The sequence below is a fragment of the Camelus dromedarius genome, chromosome 10 (genome assembly GCF_036321535.1).
Source record: "Camelus dromedarius isolate mCamDro1 chromosome 10, mCamDro1.pat, whole genome shotgun sequence".
NCBI classification, from domain to species: domain Eukaryota; kingdom Metazoa; phylum Chordata; class Mammalia; order Artiodactyla; family Camelidae; genus Camelus; species Camelus dromedarius.
The window spans coordinates 2,905,793-2,917,886 of record NC_087445.1 but is presented as its reverse complement, the minus strand read 5'-3'; the positions used below and the strand labels follow the sequence as shown (position 1 = coordinate 2,917,886).

Here is a 12,094-nt window from a genome sequence, read left to right as displayed (position 1 = left end):
ATGGCCAAGGGCATATGAAGTCCTCAACATAAGTAATCATCAGGGAAATCACTACCACATGATAAATCATCTCACACCTGTTAGAATGGCTATTATTAATAGACAAGAAATAAGAAGTGTTGATGAGAATGTGGAGAAAAAGGTACCCTTATGCACTGTTAGTAGGAATGCAAATTGGTACAGCCACCTTGGAAAGCAGTATGGAGATTCCTCAAAAAATTAAAAATAGAACTATCATATGATGGGTATTTATCCAAAGAAATTAAAAACATTAACTTGAAAAGATATATGCACCCCTATGTTCATTGCAGCATTATTTACAGTAGCCAAGATATGGAAACAACCTAAGGGTCCACTGATAGATGAATGGATAGAGAACACGTGGTATGTATATACAATGGAATATTATTCAATCATAAGAAAGTATGGAATCTCGTCATTTGAGACAACATAGATGGACCTTGAGGGCATTATGCTAAGTGAAATAAGTCAGACAAGGAAAGACAAATACCATTTGGTCTCACTTATATGTGAAATCTTAAAAAAAATTAAAAACAAAAAACTGAACTTGTTGTTACAGAGATAAGATTGGTGGTTGCCAGAGGCGGGCCAGAGAAGGGGACTGCAATAGGCCAAATGGGTGAATGCAGTCAAAAGGTACAAGCTTCTAGTTGTAAAATAAGTAAGTCATGGGAGTATAATGTACAGCAAGGTGACTGTAGTTCATAACACTGCTTTGAACATTTGAAAGTTCCTAAGAGAACAGATCTGAAGATCTTATCACTAGAAAAAAAATTTTGTAACCATGTATAGTGATGAATGTTAACTAGACTTGATATGATGATCAGTCACTAATACATACAAATACTGAATCATTATGTTGTATACCTGAAACTAATTATGTTAAATGTCATTTATACCTCAATAAAAAGCAATAAAAAATTCACATATACTTTGATTTGGCAATTCTATTTCTAGAAATATATAGTACAATTATAGATACATATGCACAAAATGATATATACAGGAATACTTTTGGTAGCATTATTTGCAATGAAAAAAATTAACCTAAATCTCCATTAACAAGAGATTGGTTAAATCCATTGTGTTGCATTCACAAATTGAATAAAACATAGCTATTTAAAAGAATGAGGCAACATTCTGTGTACTATCAGGAGAGACTGCCAAGGTATATTGTTAAGGAAATCGATCCTCATTATTCACAGATTCTGCATTTGCGAATTCATCTACTCAGTAAAAATTCTTTGTAACCCCAAAATCAATATTTGTAGAACTTCTGTGTTCATTTGTGGATATGCACAGAGTAGCAAAAAATTTGAGTCACCCAGTACACACAATCCTAGCTGACTGAGGTGGAACAAGGTGACTCTCTGCCTTCTAGCTCATTGGTCACATCGGTCATACTGTAAACAAGTGTTATTTTGGGGTCTGTTTAGTGCCACATTTTTCACATTTTTGTGCTTTCTGTGGGTTATTTTGCTATTTAAAATGGCCCCCAAGCATAGCACTCAAGTGATAGCTAGTATTACTAAACACAAGAAGGCTTTGATATGCCTTATGGAGAAAACACATGCTTTATGGTTACAGTGGCAAGCTCTGTGGAAGGAAACTAGGTGATTGGATAACAGGTTTTTGTACTTCTGGGAATTTTATATCAATTGCATGTATTACTAAATCAAAAGATAAATAATTTTATAAAAGAAAAAAAAGGAAACTGGCCAGTCTGGAGATAGGGCAGGCTTCAAGGCTGATCCACCTCCATCCTATTCCCCTCATGACAACAGAATGGCTCAGTCATTACAGGAGTCCCATTACACACTATACCAACCAGAAAAGAGTATACACTTCTGTCCCAGCGTCCCAAGTAAAAGTCCTCGAATGTATTCAGCCTGTACTTGCTTAAGCTTCACACATCCCTAACCAATGACTGTGATCATGTGAATTTTACTGCTTATTTTAAGGCAGATTGTTTTAAACCGACTTAAGTCCACCCCAGGAGCTAGAAGTAAGATCAGTGTTCCCCGAAGTCTATATAATCGTGACTTCTGAAAGAAAATCCAGGCCCTATTGGGAAGGAAAGAAGTAGGAAAGGTACCCAACAAAGGTCTGCCATCCTGAAGAAGCTGGCCAAGAGTTGTGGAAATAAAGCATACACACGTTAGACAATAGCATGAATAGCATAAGGACCAGAAACGATCACCAATCAATCAGAGCTTGGCAAGGAAATCTGTGAGTACGGCACATCAATGCACAAACAGAGTAAGAGAGATAGGTTAAGTACAAGGAGAACCTACAATGTGATTGCTTTAAATAAGTAACAACAAAAAGGAACCAGCGCCAGGAGAATGCTGGAAGTCACTAAGGTAATAGCACCTCTAAATTCCTATGAGAGAAGCAAAACAGTTTAGCAAGTCTGCACCTTCAAACCTGACCAGGTAAAGGATCACAAAGCCAAACTCAAACTCTTAAATAAGGCCTACCCTGAATAACTGTGTGTGTGTGTGTATGTGTGTGTGTGTGTGTGTGTGTGTGTGTGTGAAAAACTTGACTTGACACAGTCTCAAACTGTCTTATGGGTAATCACCAGAGTACCAGACCTCAGATCTCAGATTATGCTAAAGTAGATTAAATTTACATAAAATGTTCATATAACATATATATTCTGTATTACAAAATCAGCACTGGGCCCCTAAAGGAAAATGAAAAAACAGTCCTAGAAATCTGAAAAATGAAAACCATGACATAAAAGATAAGAAGTAGTACCATCAGACAGATGTAAAGCCAGGCCATCTGGGGGTCCTATCCACTGGATGCCATAACACTGACCACAGTACCAATTCCTTTCCTCTTCCCTCCTCTTCCCTAACCCCACTTCCTGTGGTACATGTACTGTTTCTAATTTTCAAAGACCTGGAAGGAGCAAGGGAAATATAAAGCCCAACTCATCACTATACATATTATAACACATTCTCACCAAAACATACCGTTTGTGACATGGAAGTGTTAGTAACCCTAGGTTTTATTTCACTATTCAAGAAAATGAACAGGCTAAATACTCTCACCACTCACTGTTTCTTGAGGAAGTTGGAAGCAAAGGTGATAGATTAGTCTGGGTCCAATTAGGAGAGAAAAACTACTTTTTCCTATTTGAATAGGAAAATGAAATATAAAGAATTACTTACTGTAACAGGAGACTGGAGTAACCAGAGATTGTCTAGTCAAAGTGAAAAAAGAATATAGGAATAGCAGATATAAAGAGCACCCACTACTTCTAGTGCTAGGATACAGCACCCAAGGAAGAGCACCCCCTTTGACCCCACCCACCATGAACCCAATGAGACGTAGATCTTGTTGGAGAGGGCATAACCATGGCTTGCTGAATGGCAGTGAAGTCTCTGTCGGTGATGTGCCATCAGAACTTGCTAGAAATCCACCTTTTGTAACTTGACAGACAGAAGGCCCTGTAGAGTGCCATGAAAAGCTGGTCACACGGAGGTGTCTCACTGGAGGTGCTCTGTGACAAAATCACCTGAGGGGAATGATGGGGTAAGCTGCTGGCAGTCGGGTGCTGCTGGCCACAGCACACCACAGGACCCTAGAGGAGCACGCAAGCGCAGGAGCCTGTTGCTGGAGAAGCTGCAAGCCCCAGAAGCTGGGCAGTGGGGGAGCCGAGCTCGGGAGGAACCACTCAGGCGACAGGAGCTGTGCACTGGGGAAGCCATGTCAGCTGCAGGAGCCAGAGGTCCTTGTCTTGACGTTACATAAAATATTTCACACTGGTCTCCTACATGGACAACACTACACTGACTGATCTAATTAGCAGGAATTAATAAGTACTTTAGATGCCTTATTAATATACACGTCAACAAGTGAGTGAGAGATAAACCCCACAAAATTAGCCAACTTCTTCTGTGAAGATCCACATAGCAAATATTTCAGGCTTTAGGGATTGTCACATATTCTTTTCTTTTCTCCAAACACTTAAAAATACAAAAAACATTCTTAGGTCACAGGTCATATAAGAACAGGTGGCAGGCCAATTCGCATCCATAGGCCACAGTTTGCTGATTCTTGACCTGGAGCACACTGAGACATCCCCTATAAAGTGAGATATAAGTTGCTCTGCTCTGCATCACCTACCATGAAAAGAAGAACAATGGTGGGGTAATTTTTTTGAATTTTGGAGGCAACATATATCACATTTGCATGCACTGTTTTGTCCCATCTGTAGAGTCATGCATAAGGCTGCCTGCTTTGAGTGGTATCAGAGCAAGAAAAGCATCTGCAGCTCACGATCCTTCAGGAATCAAGGTTTGTTTATTTATTAGGTAAAAAACTCGAACCATCTATGGTTCTAGCTGACTGCAAAGGAAATAAGGACTAAGTCATGGAAACAAGACACAGATATCAACTATGACCTTGTGGTCAACTGCAGGAACAAAGATTATAACAGTTTTGTATATTATTTATTTGCTTATTGTATGTGCACATGTATACTTACATATATACATATGTGTTAATGTATGTATATATGTATATAATTTTCTTCTCTTTCCTTCCCATTTTTACTTTATGTATACGTTGTTAGAAATTAACTTTACAATTTTGGCTTTAGAAAACAGAACATTCAGTTGGTCTACAGCTGATTTTGAAATGTAATATAGTCAGCAATTAATACACTGAACTTTAGGATTGGTCATTTGCTCATTCCAGGAAAGAGTAAAACTTGTTCACTTTTAAAGCATAGCTTTATCTTGTTTTGTTGCTGGACAGCCAAAATAGGCCTTAATAAATTTTAAAAACTCACATCCTGACCATAATGGAGTTAAATTTAGAAATCAACAACAAAAATGTATGAAATTCCAAAATATTTGGAAACTAAGCACCACACTTCTAAATAACCAATGGGTCAAAAACTAAATCACAAAGGAAATCAGAAAATATCCTGAACTAAATGAAGACAAAAACATAACATATCAAAATTTTGGAGAAGCAGCTTAAGCAATGTTTAAAGAAATTTTTAACTTCGAATGGTTGTATTAGAAAAGAATAAAGGTCTCAAATCAGTAAGTTACGCCTCTACCTTAAGAAACTAGAAAGAACAGCAAACTAAACCCAAAGCAAGCAGAATGAAAGATGTAATAAAAAATATAGTAGAAATCAATGAAATAGAACACAGAAAAACAACAGATAATAATCAATGAAATGAAAAGTTGATTCTTTGAAAAGATCAAAACTGACAGACTTTCAGCTTTACTGATCAAGAAAAAAAGAAAAAGAATACAAATTACCAAAATCAGAAATGAAACAGGGGCAGTCATTACTAACTCTACAGACATAAGGATTTTAAGAAAAAGTTAAACCACTTTTACATCAACAAGTGCATAACTTAGTGAAGAAAAAAAAAATCCTAGAGAGAGACAATTTACCAAAAGAAAGAAAAAATCAAAATTGACTTATAACTGACCTATAAATGCAGTGTAAAAAAACTGAATTTGTCATTTAAAATTTTCCCGTAAAGAAAAATCCAGGAACAGATAACTTCATGGGTGAATTTTATGAAATATTTAAAGAAGAAAAATTACTAATCCTTCCCAAACTCTTCCAGAAGATGTAAGAGGAAGGAACACTTCTCAACTCATTCTAAAATGCCAGTATTACCATAAAATCAACGCCAGACAAAGACAGCACAAGAAAATTATCCACCAACATTCCTCAAGAATATAGACACAAATATACTAAACAAAATATTACTAAACCAAATCCAGTAACATAAAAAAAGGATTATATACCCTGAACAAATGGGACTTATCCTAGGAATGAAAGATTAGTGTATCATTAAAAAAATCAATAAACATAACAAGTTATGTTAATAGAATAAAGACACAAAACCACATGGTTATTTCAATAGATGCAAAAGAGCATCTGACAAAAATACACCATTTATTCATGATAACAACAAACTAGGAATGAAGGAAAGTTCCTCAACCCGATAAAGAGCATTTCTGAAAAAGTTACAGCTACAATCACTCTTACTGGTAAAGATTAAATGCTTTCCCCCTAAGATCAGGGACAAGCCAAGAATGTCCACTCTCCTCACATCTACTCAGCAATGTACTGGAGGTTTGAGGCCAAAAAGGAAAAAAAATTAAAGGCATCCAGATAAAAAGGGAGAAGTAAAATTGTTTTCATTTACTGATGACACAATACTATATGTAGAAAATTCTAACTCACACACACACACACAAACCTCCTTAAAGTAACAATCAAGCAAGGCTGCACAAGATAAATATACAAAAATCAACTGTAATTTTTACATACTGGCAATGAACAATCCAAAACTGAAAACTGAAATACAATTCTATTCACAGTAGTAGGGAGTAAAAAGTGTAGACCTTTTAGAATATGTCTGAACTTAAATGACTAACAGTTTAAAGCAAGTAGATATAATTATGGGTCAACATATAAGAACCCCATAGTAACAACAAATCAAAAAACTATGATAGATATACAAAAAATAAAAAGAAAAGAGTGCAAGCATACTAGAAAAGAAGATCATCAAACCACAACAAAAGAAAGAGAGAAAAAGAAATGAACACAGAAAACTACAAAAACAACTAGAAAACAAGAAATGAAATGGAAATAAGTATATACCTATCAATAATTACTTTAAATGTCAATGGACTAAATGCTCCAATCTAAAGACATACGATAACTAACTGGATTTTTTTAAAAAAATGTATGTACCACTTACAAGAGATTCACTTCAGAGTCAGACACAGACTGAAAGTGAGGGGATGGAAAAAGCTATTTCATGCAAACAGAAACAATAAAGCAGGGGTAGCAATAGTCATATCAGACAAAATAGACTTTAAAACAAAGGCTATAGTGAAAGACAAAGAAGGGAATTCTATAACGATAAAAGGATCAATACGAGAAGAGGATATTACACTTATTAACATATGCACACAACAAGCAGCATCTAAATATATAAAGCAAATACTAACAAACATCAGGGAAGAAATTGGCAATAAGACAGTAATAGTAGGAGAATTTAACACCCCACTGACATCAATGGACAGATCATCCAGGCAGAAAAAAAAAACAGTAAGACAACAGTGGTCTTAAAATACAATAGACCAGTTGGATTTAATTAATATCTATAGGAAATTACATCCCAAAAAAGCACAAAACACATTCTTTTCAAATGCTCATTGAAAGTTCTCCAGTAGAACACGTACTAGGTCACAAAACAAGCCTCAACAAGTTTAAGAGGATAGAAATTATATCAAGTATTTTTTCTGACAATGGTATGAAACTAGAAATCAACTACAGAAAGAAAGATGGGAAAAGAACAAACATGGGGAGACTAAACAACATGCTACTAAAAAACCAATGGGTCATGGGTCAATCATGAAATCAAAGAGGAAATCAGAAAATACTTGAGACAAATTAAATCAGAAACAACTTTCCAATATCTATGAAATGCATTTAAAGTTCTAAGAGGGAAGTTCATAGAAACACAGGTTTTCCTCATAAAAAAAAAATTCTCAAATAAACAACCGTATCTATCACACAAAAAAATTTTAAAAAGAAAAAGCACAAAGAAGGAAATGATAAAGATCACAGAGGAAATAAATAAAACAGAGGTTAAAAAAATTAAAAAGATCAATGAAACCAAGAGTTGGTTTTTGAAAATATTTAAAAATATTAATAAACCTTTAGCCAGACTCACCAAGAGAGGATTCAAATAAAATAAGAAATAAAAGAGGAGAAATAACAGCCAATACCACAGAGATACCAAAAAAACACGAGAATACTATGAACAGTTATATGCCAACAAATTGGGCGACCTAGAAGAAATGCACAAATTTTTAGAAACATACAGCCTGCCAAGATGGAGCTAAGAAGAAACAGACAATTCAAATAGACTGATCACTAGAAGTGAAACTGAATCCGTAATTTTAAAAAATTTCCAGCAAACAAAAGTCCAGGACTGAACTTCTTCACAGGGAATTCTACCAAACATATAAAGAAGAACTAATATCTATCTTTCTCAAACTATTCCAAAAAACTGAAGAGACGATCCCAAATTCATTCTATGAGGCCCCCAGTATCCTGATACCAAAACCAGACAGAGACACTACAAAAAAAAAAAAAAAAATTACAGGCTAATACCTTTGGATAATACACATGCAAAAATCCTCAACAAAATATTTTCAAACCAAATCTAACAAAACATAAAAAGAATCACACACCATGATCAAGTTGGATTTATTTCAGGGTCACAAGGATGGCTCAACATACACAAATCAATCAATACGATACACCACATTAGCAAAAGGAAAGATAAAAATCACATGATCATCTCAATAAATACAGAAAAAGCCTTTGACAAAATCTACCACCCACTCATGATAAAACTCTCATTAAAGTAGGTATGGAGGGAACATATCTCAACATAATAAAGGCCATTTATGACAAATCCATAGCCAACATAATACTCAGCAATGACAGCTGAAAGCTTTCCTGCTAAATTCAGAAACAAGCCAAGGATGTCCACTCTTGATGCTTCTATTAACATGGTATCAGATGGTATCAGATGTTCTAGCCACAGCAATCAGGTAAGAAAAAGGGGAAAAAAAAAAAAAGGTATGCAAATTGTAAGGGAAGAGGTAAAACTGTCACTATTTGCAGATGACATGATACTTTATAAAGAGAACTCTTAAGTCTCCACCCAACAACTGTTAGAATAAATTAATTCAGCAGGGTTTCAGAATGCAAGATTAATATGCAGAAATGTTGTACTTCTATATACTAATAATGAAATACCAGAAAGAGAAAGTAAAATAATAATAATAATAATAATAATAATAATAATAATAATAATAATAATAAATAATCCTATTTAAAATTGCATCCAAAGAAATATCTAGGAATAAACTTACCCAAGGTGAAAGACCTATACTCTGAAAACTATAAAACAATGATGAAGGAAACTGAAGATTCAAAAAAATGGAAAGATATTCCATGCTTTTGAATTGGAAGAATTATTATTATTAAAGTGGGCATACTATCCAAAGCAACAGATTTAATGCAATCTCTATCAAAATACCCTTGACATTTTTCACCGAACTAGAACAAATAATCCTAAAGTTTATATGGAACTACAAAAGACCCAAAATTGCCAAAGCAATCCTGAGAAAAAACAATAAAACTGGAGGTATAACCCTCCCAGAGTTCAGACTATATTACGAAGCTACAGTAATCAAAAGAGCATGATAATGTCACAAAGAACAGACACACAGATCAATGGAAAACAATAGAGAGCACAGAAATAAACCCATGCACCAACGGTGAATCAATCTATGGCAAAGGAGGCAAGACTATACAACGGAGAAAACACAGTCTCTTCAACAGTGGTGCTGGGAAAACTTGGGAACCACATGTAAATCAATGAGATTAGAACACTCCTTCAGACAACATACAAAAATAAACTCAAAATTGTTTAAAGAGCTAAATCTAAGACATGAAACCATAAAACTCCTAGAAAAGAACATAGGCAGAACACTCTTTGACATAAATCATAGCAGTATCTTCTTGGATCAGTCTCTTAAGGCAGAAGAAATAAACGCAAAAATAAACAAATGGGACCTAAGAACATTTAAAAGCTTTTGCACAGCAAAGAAAACCATCAACAAAACAAAAAGACAACCTATGTAATGGGAAAAAAATACTTGCAAATGACACAATGGGTTAATATCCAAAATATACAAAGAGCTCATACCACTCAACATCAAAAACTAGACAACCCAAACAAAAAACGGGCAGAAGACCTGAACAGACATTTTCCAAAGAAGACATACAGATGGCTAACAGACACATGAAAAGATGCTCAGTATCACTAATCATTAGAGAAATTCAAATCAAAACCACAATGAGGTATCACTTCACACCTGTCAGAATGGCTAGCATCAAAAAATCTACAAATAATAAATGGTGGTAAGGATGTGGAGAAAAGGGAACCCTCATGCACTGCTGGTGGGAATGTAAATTGGTGCAACCATTATAGAAAACAGTATGGAGGTTCCTCAAAAAATTAAAATAGAACTACCATATGATCCAGCAATTCCACCCCTAGGTACATATTTGGGGATAAAAAAGACAAAAACATTAATTCAAAGAGATACATGCACCCCAATGTTCATAGCAGCATTATTTACAACAGACAAGACATGGAAGCAACCCAAATGCCTATCAACCAACAATTGGTTAAAAAGATGAGGTATATGATCAGAATGGCCTTCATTAAAAAGCCCACTAACAATAAATGCTGGAGAGGGTGTGGCAAAAAGGGAACCCTCCTACACTGTTGGTGGGATGTAATTTGGTACAGCCACTATGGAAAACAGTATGGAGATGCCTTTAAACACTAAAAACCGTTACCATATGATCCAGCAATCCCACTCCTGGGCATATATCTGGAGAAAACTATAATTTGAAAAAAATACATGCACCCCAATGTTCATAGCAGCACTATTTACAATAGCTAAGACATGGAAGCAACTTACACATCCATTGACAGATGACTGGATAAAGAAAATGTGATATATACATGTATATATGTAATAAACACACACAATGGAATATTACTCAGCAATAAAAATAAATGAAATAATGCCACTTGCGACAACATGGATTGACCTAGAGATTATCACACTAAGTGAAGTAGGTTAGAGAGAGAAAGACAAATACTGTATGATGTCACTTACATGTTGAATCTGAAAAACAATACAAATGAACGTATATGTAAAGCAGAAAAAGACTCACAGATGTGGAAAACAAATTTGTGGTTACCACAGGGGAGAGGGAAGGGTGGGAAGGGACAAAATAGGGGTATGGGATTAATAGATACAAACTACTGCATATAAAATAGATAAGCAACAAGGATATACTGTATAGCACAGAGAACTATACCCATTATCTTATAATAACTTAAAATGGAGTATAACCTACAAAAATACTGAATCACTGTGCTGTAAACCTGAGACTAACACAATATTGTAAATCAACTAAACTTCAATTAAAAAATAATAATGATTCATTTGGAGCTGATTTCCAGCCTGACTTGAGGCTCCACAACTATCAACCTGAAACTGCCACACATGTGAAATTCCCTGGCTCTCTCTGTGGCCTGGATAATCAATCCAACTTTCTACTGGCCAGGCTGGCCTCCCTGTTGCTGGCTTTCATAAATACAAAATTTGTATAATTGTCGCTGGAACTACTTGCTGAAATATGGAACTGGTTAAAAATATCATTTATTTAAAAATGTACATGCACAGTTTCACATACACACAGCAACACGTCTTCCACATCCAGTCAATCAATCAAGTTAATGCTTTTTATTACAGAACAGAAAAAATACGACATTCCAACCTACACAGTTTGCCTTCTTCCTGGAGCCTTAATGTTTTTCAATAAATCAAGAGGAATATGACTGAACAATGAAAAAAATGAATTAAAACATATATTACACCAAGGTATAATTAGCCCAATTCTAAAGAAGCAGGGTATAACTTTGACTCTGAAGGAAAGAGGCCTTGGATATAACTAGGAAAAGCAAATTCTTTTTTGATGCAGTCTTTCTTGTACATGTATGTAATGTATAGGACGGTTTATTTCCTTGTGAATCTGGCACAATATATTAAATTAAAACATCAATTTGATTTAAGTTTAATGTATAAAGTCACAATGAATATGTTTTCTAAGTTTCTGTAATAAGTGATCCAACACATGGTATGAATTTCATCATTTATAACAATCTTTCCTCCATCTTAAGGGGATTAATGAGAAAACGTTCTGAGCTGCACAACACTAAAGGTGAGCGACAGCCACAAAGAACTAAAGTTGGGTGGTCCAAAAGTGCCCTGCTCATCGGATGAATCAGTCAATCACATCACAGTTCAGATGCATTCAACGGAACACAGGTTAGAATGAAACCAGGAGCCCAGCTTTTCAAAAGCTTCAGAGTAGGACAAAATTAGAAGCACATACAAGTCTTTGCTGGAAA

General features: G+C 35.1%; 1 protein-coding gene across 6 annotated transcripts in view; it reads right to left on the bottom strand.

Annotated features, from left to right (window-relative positions):
- Window positions 1-12,094, bottom strand: part of FANCC (FA complementation group C) — a 182,042-nt gene that overhangs the window by 168,869 nt on the left and 1,079 nt on the right. The window lies entirely within an intron of this gene.